Raw genomic sequence first — 12536 nt, 5'->3', positions numbered from 1 at the left:
ATGTCAGCATCAGAAGTCGCTCCAGACTGCCCTGCATCACCGCCAGCGGGTGGGCTCGGAATTCTGAGCCTTTTCCTCGCACCCCCAGTTGCGGGAGAATGTGAAGGAGGAGATGTTGACAGGTCGCGTTCCGCTTGACTTGACAATTTTCTCACCAGCAGGTCTTTCAACTAGAGATGAGCGCCTGAAATTTTTCGGGTTTTGTGTTTTGGTTTTGGGTTCGGTTCCGCGGCCGTGTTTTGGGTTCGACCGCGTTTTGGCAAAACCTCACCGAATTTTTTTTGTCGGATTCGGGTGTGTTTTGGATTCGGGTGTTTTTTTCAAAAAACCCTAAAAAACAGCTTAAATCATAGAATTTGGGGGTCATTTTGATCCCATATTATTATTAACCTCAAAAACCATAATTTCCACTCATTTTCAGTCTATTCTGAATACCTCACACCTCACAATATTATTTTTAGTCCTAAAATTTGCACCGAGGTCGCTGGATGACTAAGCTAAGCGACCCTAGTGGCCGACACAAACACCTGGCCCATCTAGGAGTGGCACTGCAGTGTCACGCAGGATGTCCCTTCCAAAAAACCCTCCCCAAACAGCACATGATGCAAAGAAAAAAAGAGGCGCAATGAGGTAGCTGACTGTGTGAGTAAGATAAGCGACCCTAGTGGCCGACACAAACACCGGGCCCATTTAGGAGTGGCACTGCAGTGTCACGCAGGATGTCCCTTCCAAAAAACCCTCCCCAAACAGCACATGACGCAAAGAAAAAAAGAGGCGCAATGAGGTAGCTGACTGTGTGAGTAAGATAAGCGACCCTAGTGGCCGACACAAACACCGGGCCCATTTAGGAGTGGCACTGCAGTGTCACGCAGGATGTCCCTTCCAAAAAACCCTCCCCAAACAGCACATGACGCAAAGAAAAAAAGAGGCGCAATGAGGTAGCTGACTGTGTGAGTAAGATAAGCGACCCTCGTGGCCGACACAAACACCGGGCCCATTTAGGAGTGGCACTGCAGTGTCACGCAGGATGTCCCTTCCAAAAAACCCTCCCCAAACAGCACATGACGCAAAGAAAAAAAGAGGCGCAATGAGGTAGCTGACTGTGTGAGTAAGATAAGCGACCCTAGTGGCCGACACAAACACCGGGCCCATTTAGGAGTGGCACTGCAGTGTCACGCAGGATGTCCCTTCCAAAAAACCCTCCCCAATCAGCACATGACGCAAAGAAAAATAAAAGAAAAAAGAGGTGCAAGATGGAATTGTCCTTGGGCCCTCCCACCCACCCTTATGTTGTATAAACAGGACATGCACACTTTAACCAACCCATCATTTCAGTGACAGGGTCTGCCACACGACTGTGACTGAAATGACGGGATGGTTTGGACCCCCACCAAAAAAGAAGCAATTAATCTCTCCTTGCACAAACTGGCTCTACAGAGGCAAGATGTCCACCTCATCATCATCCTCCGATATATCACCGTGTACATCCCCCTCCTCACAGATTATCAATTCGTCCCCACTGGAATCCACCATCTCAGCTCCCTGTGTACTTTGTGGAGGCAATTGCTGCTGGTCAATGTCTCCGCGGAGGAATTGATTATAATTCATTTTAATGAACATCATCTTCTCCACATTTTCTGGATGTAACCTCGTACGCCGATTGCTGACAAGGTGAGCGGCGGCACTAAACACTCTTTCGGAGTACACACTTGTGGGAGGGCAACTTAGGTAGAATAAAGCCAGTTTGTGCAAGGGCCTCCAAATTGCCTCTTTTTCCTGCCAGTATAAGTACGGACTGTGTGACGTGCCTACTTGGATGCGGTCACTCATATAATCCTCCACCATTCTTTCAATGGGGAGAGAATCATATGCAGTGCCAGTAGACGACATGTCCGTATCCGTAATCGTTGTCAGGTCCTTCAGTCCGGACCAGATGTCAGCATCAGCAGTCGCTCCAGACTGCCCTGCATCACCGCCAGCGGGTGGGCTCGGAATTCTGAGCCTTTTCCTCGCACCCCCAGTTGCGGGAGAATGTGAAGGAGGAGATGTTGACAGGTCGCGTTCCGCTTGACTTGACAATTTTCTCACCAGCAGGTCTTTCAACCCCAGCAGACTTGTGTCTGCCGGAAAGAGAGATCCAAGGTAGGCTTTAAATCTAGGATCGAGCACGGTGGCCAAAATGTAGTGCTCTGATTTCAACAGATTGACCACCCGTGAATCCTTGTTAAGCGAATTAAGGGCTCCATCCACAAGTCCCACATGCCTAGCGGAATCGCTCCGTGTTAGCTCCTCCTTCAATGTCTCCAGCTTCTTCTGCAAAAGCCTGATGAGGGGAATGACCTGACTCAGGCTTGCAGTGTCTGAACTGACTTCACGTGTGGCAAGTTCAAAGGGCATCAGAACCTTGCACAACGTTGAAATCATTCTCCACTGCGCTTGAGACAGGTGCATTCCACCTCCTATATCGTGCTCAATTGTATAGGCTTGAATGGCCTTTTGCTGCTCCTCCAACCTCTGAAGCATATAGAGGGTTGAATTCCACCTCGTTACCACTTCTTGCTTCAGATGATGGCAGGGCAGGTTCAGTAGTTTTTGGTGGTGCTCCAGTCTTCTGTACGTGGTGCCTGTACGCCGAAAGTGTCCCGCAATTCTTCTGGCCACCGACAGCATCTCTTGCACGCCCCTGTTGTTTTTAAAAAAATTCTGCACCACCAAATTCAAGGTATGTGCAAAACATGGGACGTGCTGGAATTTGCCCATATTTAATGCACACACAATATTGCTGGCGTTGTCCGATGCCACAAATCCACAGGAGAGTCCAATTGGGGTAAGCCATTCCGCGATGATCTTCCTCAGTTGCCGTAAGAGGTTTTCAGCTGTGTGCGTATTCTGGAAAGCGGTGATACAAAGCGTAGCCTGCCTAGGAAAGAGTTGGCATTTGCGAGATGCTGCTACTGGTGCCGCCGCTGCTGTTCTTGCGGCGGGAGTCCATACATCTACCCAGTGGGCTGTCACAGTCATATAGTCCTGACCCTGCCCTGCTCCACTTGTCCACATGTCCGTGGTTAAGTGGACATTGGGTCCAGCTGCATTTTTTAGGACACTGGTGAGTCTTTTTCTGAGGTCCGTGTACATTTTCGGTATCGCCTGCCTAGAGAAGTGGAACCTAGATGGTATTTGGTAACGGGGGCACACTGCCTCAATAAATTGTCTAGTTCCCTGTGAACTAACGGCGGATACCGGACGCACGTCTAACACCAACATAGTTGTCAAGGCCTCAGTTATCCGCTTTGCAGCAGGATGACTGCTGTGATATTTCATCTTCCTCGCAAAGGACTGTTGAACAGTCAATTGCTTACTGGAAGTAGTACAAGTGGGCTTACGACTTCCCCTCTGGGATGACCATCGACTCCCAGCAGCAACAACAGCAGCGCCAGCAGCAGTAGGCGTTACACGCAAGGATGCATCGGAGGAATCCCAGGCAGGAGAGGACTCGTCAGAATTGCCAGTGACATGGCCTGCAGGACTATTGGCATTCCTGGGGAAGGAGGAAATTGACACTGAGGGAGTTGGTGGGGTGGGTTGCGTGAGCTTGGTTACAAGAGGAAGGGATTTACTGGTCAGTGGACTGCTTCCGCTGTCACCCAAAGTTTTTGAACTTGTCACTGACTTATTATGAATGCGCTGCAGGTGACGTATAAGGGAGGATGTTCCGAGGTGGTTAACGTCCTTACCCCTACTTATTACAGCTTGACAAAGGGAACACACGGCTTGACACCTGTTGTCCGCATTTCTGTTGAAATACCTCCACACCGAAGAGCTGATTTTTTTGGTATTTTCACCTGGCATGTCAACGGCCATATTCCTCCCACGGACAACAGGTGTCTCCCCGGGTGCCTGACTTAAACAAACCACCTCACCATCAGAATCCTCCTGGTCAATTTCCTCCCCAGCGCCAGCAACACCCATATCCTCCTCATCCTGGTGTACTTCAACACTGACATCTTCAATCGGACTATCAGGAACTGGACTGCGGGTGCTCCTTCCAGCACTTGCAGGGGGCGTGCAAATGGTGGAAGGCGCATGCTCTTCACGTCCAGTGTTGGGAAGGTCAGGCATCGCAACCGACACAATTGGACTCTCCTTGTGGATTTGGGATTTCGAAGAATGCACAGTTCTTTGCTGTGCTTTTGCCAGCTTGAGTCTTTTCATTTTTCTAGCGAGAGGCTGATTGCTTCCATCCTCATGTGAAGCTGAACCACTAGCCATGAACATAGGCCAGGGCCTCAGCCGTTCCTTGCCACTCCGTGTGGTAAATGGCATATTGGCAAGTTTACGCTTCTCCTCCGACAATTTTATTTTAGGTTTTGGAGTCCTTTTTTTACTGATATTTGGTGTTTTGGATTTGACATGCTCTGTACTATGACATTGGGCATCGGCCTTGGCAGACGACGTTGCTGGCATTTCATCGTCTCGGCCATGACTAGTGGCAGCAGCTTCAGCACGAGGTGGAAGTGGATCTTGATCTTTCCCTAATTTTGGAACCTCAACATTTTTGTTCTCCATATTTTAATAGGCACAACTAAAAGGCACCTCAGGTAAACAATGGAGATGGATGGATACTAGTATACAATTATGGACGGACTGCCGAGTGCCGACACAGAGGTAGCCACAGCCGTGAACTACCGTACTGTACTGTGTCTGCTGCTAATATAGACTGGTTGATAAAGAGATGTCGTAGTATGTATGTATAAAGAAGAAAGAAAAAAAAACCACGGTAAGGTGGTATACAATTATGGACGGACTGCCGAGTGCCGACACAGAGGTAGCCACAGCCGTGAACTACCGTACTGTACTGTGTCTGCTGCTAATATAGACTGGTTGATAAAGAGATGTCGTAGTATGTATGTATAAAGAAGAAAGAAAAAAAAACCACGGTTAGGTGGTATACAATTATGGACGGACTGCCGAGTGCCGACACAGAGGTAGCCACAGCCGTGAACTACCGTACTGTACTGTGTCTGCTGCTAATATAGACTGGTTGATAAAGAGATGTCGTAGTATGTACGTATAAAGAAGAAAGAAAAAAAACACGGTTAGGTGGTATACAATTATGGACGGACTGCCGAGTGCCGACACAGAGGTAGCCACAGCCGTGAACTACCGTACTGTACTGTGTCTGCTGCTAATATAGACTGGTTGATAAAGAGATGTCGTAGTATGTATGTATAAAGAAGAAAGAAAAAAAAACCACGGTTAGGTGGTATACAATTATGGACGGACTGCCGAGTGCCGACACAGAGGTAGCCACAGCCGTGAACTACCGTACTGTACTGTGTCTGCTGCTAATATAGACTGGTTGATAAAGAGATGTCGTAGTATGTATGTATAAAGAAGAAAGAAAAAAAAACCACGGTTAGGTGGTATACAATTATGGACGGACTGCCGAGTGCCGACACAGAGGTAGCCACAGCCGTGAACTACCGTACTGTACTGTGTCTGCTGCTAATATAGACTGGTTGATAAAGAGATGTCGTAGTATGTACGTATAAAGAAGAAAGAAAAAAAAACCACGGTTAGGTGGTATACAATTATGGACGGACTGCCGAGTGCCGACACAGAGGTAGCCACAGCCGTGAACTACCGTACTGTACTGTGTCTGCTGCTAATATAGACTGGTTGATAAAGAGATGTCGTAGTATGTATGTATAAAGAAGAAAGAAAAAAAAAACCACGGTTAGGTGGTATACAATTATGGACGGACTGCCGAGTGCCGACACAGAGGTAGCCACAGCCGTGAACTACCGTACTGTACTGTGTCTGCTGCTAATATAGACTGGTTGATAAAGAGATGTCGTAGTATGTATGTATAAAGAAGAAAGAAAAAAAAACCACGGTTAGGTGGTATACAATTATGGACGGACTGCCGAGTGCCGACACAGAGGTAGCTACAGCCGTGAACTACCGTACTGTGTCTGCTGCGACTGGATGATAAATAATGATATAAAAAATATATATATATCACTACTGCAGCCGGACAGGTATATATATTATATAATGACGGACCTGCTGGACACTGTCTGTCAGCAGAATGAGTTTTTTATAGAATAAAAAAAAAAACACCACACAAGTGAAGTCACACGACGAGTGTTTAACTTTTTCAGGCAATCACAATATAGTATACTACTAACTATACTGGTGGTCAGTGTGGTCAGGTCACTGGTCAGTCACACTGGCAGTGGCACTCCTGCAGCAAAAGTGTGCACTGTTTAATTTTAATATAATATGTACTCCTGGCTCCTGCTATAACCTATAACTGGCACTGCAGTGCTCCCCAGTCTCCCCCACAATTATAAGCTGTGTGAGCTGAGCACAGTCAGATATATAATATATACATAGATGATGCAGCACACTGGGCTGAGCAGTGCACACAGATATGGTATGTGACTGTCTTGTACTCCTGGCTCCTGCTATAACCTATAACTGGCACTGCAGTGCTCCCCAGTCTCCCCCACAATTATAAGCTGTGTGAGCTGAGCACAGTCAGATATATAATATATACATAGATGATGCAGCACACTGGGCTGAGCAGTGCACACAGATATGGTATGTGACTGAGTCACTGTGTGTATCGTTTTTTTCAGGCAGAGAACGGATATATTAAATAAAACTGCACTGTCTGGTGGTCACTGTGGTCAGTCACTAGTAAACTCTGCACTCTCTTCTACAGTACTCCTAAACTCCAGTAAATCAGGTCAATCTCTCTCTCTCTCCTAATCTAAATCACTGTACTCCCTAACAGCTGCTCCGCGTCCCCAATCCTCCCCACAATTATAACTAAGTCACTCAGTCTTTACTCTTTTCTACTATAACGGAGAGGACGCCAGCCACGTCCTCTCCCTATCAATCTCAATGCACGTGTGAAAATGGCGGCGACGCGCGGCTCCTTATATAGAATCCGAGTCTCGCGAGAATCCGACAGCGTCATGATGACGTTCGGGCGCGCTCGGGTTAACCGAGCAAGGCGGGAAGATCCGAGTCGCTCGGACCCGTGAAAAAAAACATGAAGTTCGTGCGGGTTCGGATTCAGAGAAACCGAACCCGCTCATCTCTAATATGCACATACATATATTTGTGTTCTATCCCCCCATCTGTAAATTAATTCTAACCCCTCCATATATACTGTATTGTGCCCCAGTGCCCCATACGGCAGCAGCATTACAGGGCTAGGAGGAGTGGCCGTGGGGGCGCTCCTCAGGAGCCATAGTTACATCCGCCTCCTATGTGCCGTCACATGACTTGATGTTACACGTGTCAGCACAGAGGAAGCTCTGAGACACAGGTACAGCCTGATAGCCAGAGGCGGATTGGTCATAGGGCTTACAGGGAAGATTCCCGGTGGGCCGACGCACCCGTGGGGCCTGTTTTGTTTGAGGACATGTGGTCCTTTTTATAGACATAATGAATAAGATGCCAAATAATTTGCATATATGAAAATGACTTTGCCACTTAGCCTGTGATTGCAGATGATCTAGTGCAGGCATGTCCAAACTGCGGCCCTCCAGCTGTTGTGAAACTACATATCCCAGCATTCCCTGACACAGTTTTGCTGTCAGAGAATGCTAAAGCTGTGTCAGGGCATGCTGGGATGTGTAGTTTCTCAACAGCTGGAGGGCCGCAGTTTGGACATGCCTGATCTAGTGTATGCTCTGTCTGCCTGCTTGGCGGACATATAAGATTGAGTGAATAGTGATTGGGATACGGTTGGTGTAATAAGCAAGAAAATATATCTTTCTACAGAATTATATAGTTTCCTAAATTCTGTAGGTGTATCATATAATGTGCTCATAATATTTAATTTTATTTCCTTTTAACTTCCCCCTTGATGCTGGACATCCCCACTATCTGTAAAGTCTTGGGTGGAGGGTGCTGCTGTCATGGTCCATGGCTAGACCTTACACCTCTGGTGCTGCCCATGTGGGGCCACTAGTACAAATTTTTCCAGGGCCGCTTTTTGTTCCCAATCCGCCCCTGCTGATAGCAGTGGCTGCACCTAATTAGACCCACAGCAACAGCCAGCTGTAAATGGAGGAGGCCACATACAGAGCCATCCTTCAGTTTTTTGCTAGATGAACTCAGTGGCGCCCTCCAGGAGCCGGAGCCCCTAGGCAGCTGCCTAAATCCGCCTAATGGTAGATCCGGCCCTGCCCCTTCCCCAAATTCTCAACCAGACCTAGATTGGCTGACACCCCTCTCCATTATTCCAAACTAGTTAAAAAAAAAACACACAAAAAAACAGATGAGTTTTATAAATCATTTGTATAGTATATTCCAGATGCCCCAAATTGTTCTCCACTTTATTAAATTTAAATTTGGTAATGGTTTAAGTTTTTTATTTATTCTTTGCTGACCTTTATCCAAATGGAAAATAAACTTCTGCTCCGCAGACTAGCGCCAATCCACACTATAGGATTAACGTTTGGACATGCCACTCATCAAATAATGGCCCTCATTCCGAGTTGTTCGCTCTGTATTTTTCATCGCATCGCAATGAAAATCCGCTTAGTACGCATGCGCAATGTTCGCACTGCGACTGCGCCAAGTAACTTTGCTATGTAGAAAGTAATTTTACTCACGGCTTTTTCATCGCTCCGGCGATCGTAATGTGATTGACAGGAAATGGGTGTTACTGGGCGGAAACACGGCGTTTCAGGGGCGTGTGGCTGAAAACGCTACCGTTTCCGGAAAAAACGCAGGAGTGGCCGGAGAAACGGTGTGAGTGCCTGGGCGAACGCTGGGTGTGTTTGTGACGTCAACCAGGAACGACAAGCACTGAACTGATCGCACAGGCAGAGTAAGTCTGAAGCTACTCTGAAACTGCTAAGTAGTTAGTAATCGCAATATTGCGAATACATCGGTCGCAATTTTGAGAAGCTAAGATTCACTCCCAGTAGGCGGCGGCTTAGCGTGTGTAACTCTGCTAAATTCGCCTTGCGACCGATCAACTCGGAATGAGGGCCAATGATCACACCCTAACCCGGCCGCCCGCAGGATTACACACCGGCACCCAGCTGTGCAGCACGCATGGCCACTACACAGTTTATTCATTTTTTAAAGGAGGGGATCTGGCCACGCCTCCAACAATTGGCCACACCCCCTTCTTTTACATGGGCACGGCAGAACTGTCACAATACTTACTTTATGTGAAAGCATTTCATCTACACTATGGCCCTCATTCCGAGTTGGTCGGTCGCAAGGCGAATTTAGCAGAGTTGCTCACGCTAAGCCGCCGCCTACTGGGAGTGAATCTTAGCTTCTTAAAATTGCGACCGATGTATTCGCAATATTGCTATTACAAACTACTTAGCAGTTTCAGAGTAGCTCCAGACTTACTCTGCCTGTGCGATCAGTTCAGTGCTTGTCGTTCCTGGTTGACGTCACAAACACACCCAGCGTTCGCCCAGGCACTCCCACCGTTTCTCCAGCCACTCCTGCGTTTTTTCCGGAAACGGTAGCGTTTTCAGCCACACGCCCCTAAAACGCCGTGTTTCCGCCCAGTAACACCCATTTCCTGTCAATCACATTACGATCGCCGGAGCGAAGAAAAAGCCGTGAGTAAAAATACTTTCTTCATAGTAAAGTTACTTGGCGCAGTCGCAGTGCGAACTTTGCGCATGCGTACTAAGCGGATTTTCACTGCGATGCGATGAAAAAGAACGAGCGAACAACTCGGAATGAGGGCCTATGTTCTTTATTTGGTAACAGAACTCCTCAGTGACTTGATATTTCCCTAATTTATATTTTTTTTACTTCTCTATTGGAGCACCGGACAGCTTCTTTTTTTTTTTTTTAGTTACTGTATTAAAATAATGTTACATTGCATTTAACTTGTAAACAGTTGTAGCTTGTAACATGGCAGGTAGGAGCTAATTGGTTGGTACTTTATCTCTCTCCAAGACTTAGTACAGTACATCTCCCCTGTAATATGACAATTAGGAGCTGATTGTCTGGTACTTTATCTCCATCCACTTTATCTCTCTCCACGGCTTAGTATATATCTCCCACACTTCCAACAGTCAGAAGTCGTATTTGAACATCCACCTGTATTCTGAGCGGCACATATCTGATAGGCCCTACACACTGGGCGATATTACTGAACGATATGAACGATCTTGTTCATTAATGAACGAGATAACGTTCATACAGTATCTTTCAGTGTGTAGGCACCAGCGATGAACGATGCGCGGCCCCGCGCTCATTCATCGCTGGTCCCCCGTCGTTTGTGCATGCAGGCCAATATGGACGATCTGCCTGCACTGCTATGGAGCCGAGTTACGGAGAGAGTGAAGTTTTGGGGGGAGTGAAGAAACTTCACTCCCCCCGTCATTGCCCGTCCCCCGCGCCGACGGGCAGCTAGATGTATCTGACTCAATAACTCGTAGGTATTCCAAGTTGCCTGTGTAGGCTGCTGCGTACTTGATAATACTATGGGGAAATGTACTAAGCCCTGAAGTGATAACGTGGAGAGAGATAAAGTACTAACACATCTGCTCCTAGCTGCCATGTCACAGGCTCTGTTTAAAAAATGACAGTTAGGAGCTGTGTGCTTTGTACTTTATCTCTCTCCGATTCTATCACTCTCCAGGCTTAGTACAATACATCTATCCCTTTATCTCTTCACTTTATCTCTCTTTAAGATTTCATACATCACCCCTATATAATTTAAGGTATTTTTTTATACTCTTTTCAAAGTAATTTTCTGGCTTAAAAGTAAGAATATGACATTATTAAATCAATACGCCTCAGTAATACTCACAAGTCCCTGTATCTACTGGATATATGTTGGCAAGTGTGTTTAATCTAAAATGTAGGATTTTAATCAGCTTGAACTATGGACTGTCTCTTTGTGAACCGAAAGCCACTAATCAATTTTTCTCCATTTTTTTCCCTTTTTCTTCTCACCTAAGGCAATGCCTTTTGTAAAAGAGTATTTATTTTTAATGGATTTTTTAATGAATTTTTCAGTCAACCTATTAATAATGCCATTAATTATGGCCATCTTGTATTAAAGTACATAGTGGTCTCTTAATCCTCACCCCCAGCTATTGGTTTGAAGCTAATCCAGGCTGGTGCTTGGCAGCGAAGGTGAAGGCTGCAGCCAGTAGTCTGCTTGGGAACCCGGCACGAAATACAGAGCAGACGAATAAAGGGAGAAGATGTATTTAGTATATGCTTTGCCAGAGGGGCTGGAGTTTAAAGCCACATGATGTGCTGGTGTTCAGAGGGATAATCCGCCAGACGCAGGGCAGACTACGGGAACATCTCAGAAGATGGGATTGTAGAGACAGCAAGAGCTGCGGTGCTTGATAAACCCACAGGAGCAGGGCTCAGTCTGACCAGAGGCGGTTATGTCAGACTGCTTCAAGACTAAAATCTCAGACTGATGGGAGACTTCAACCTACTTAAAGGTTCTACATAGAGAGACTTCCAAACAAGCATCTCTTCTGCTTACTAGTAACAGGCAGGGAATTATCTTATAAACTTCCAGATAAGTATATATATATATATATATATATATATACTAGGTGATTCATCGCGCCCTACGGGCGCTCTTCACACCGTAGTAAGGGGCTACGCCCCGTTAACCCTTGCACACCCTTGTGGCATGCAATATTTTTATTATATGGAGTATTACCTCCAATCATAATTGTGTGAGTGGTTAAATATTGCACGGACAAAGGGCGTGCAATGGTTAAGGGGTGGAAGCCCCTTGCAAAGGCATGAACAGCGCACACAGGGCCTGGTGAATCACCTAGTAGGTACTTTGGTTGGGGTAGTAGGGGGTGCGGGGAAGAGGCGGATGGGATCCTGGGGTGCCACGGGAGGGGCGGTTGCGGTGGTGCCGCAGGTGGGGGAGGGTGCATGGGTGCCGCAGGTGGTGGTCCGGAGGCGCTGCGGGTGCGGGAGGAGCAGTTGCGGGGTTGCCCCGGGTGGGAGAGGGGTGGATGTGGTGGGAGGTGCGGGGTCGCTGAGGGTGGGGGAGGGGGTCCGGAGCTACCGCGGGTGCTGGAGGAGGTGTGTGGGGGTGCCGCGGATGGGACCCGGAGGTACTGCGAGTGGGGGAGAGGCGGGTAATGCTTATCCTGCTTCTCCTCCTGTCAGCATCTAAGCTGCTGTCCTCCCTTTGGCAGTGGCTCTCCCGGAGACTCGCACAGCAGCCAGTCACTATTGTTCGTGCCGGTGTCCCAATGTGCCGCATTACAGGGAAGAAGATGTACGCAATAAACTACAGCTCCCAGCAGCCCTAAGGGGCGGAATGCTTCGGCGCTAAGAGCTGCTGGGAGCTGTAGATTATTTACTGCGTCTACTTCCCTGTAATGCGGCGCGTTGGGACACTGGTGCTAACAATAGTGACTGGCTGGCAGAACTGAGTGACTGGCTGAATCAATGTAAAAGGTGAGAGTGCTGTGCAGTGTCAGTGACACTACACACATGCAGCGGCGCCGGAAGCACAAAACCTTTTCTCCCCCTCGGCG

This window comes from Pseudophryne corroboree, chromosome 4, assembly GCF_028390025.1.
Source record: "Pseudophryne corroboree isolate aPseCor3 chromosome 4, aPseCor3.hap2, whole genome shotgun sequence".
NCBI classification, from domain to species: domain Eukaryota; kingdom Metazoa; phylum Chordata; class Amphibia; order Anura; family Myobatrachidae; genus Pseudophryne; species Pseudophryne corroboree.
This window is presented reverse-complemented; position numbering follows the sequence as displayed.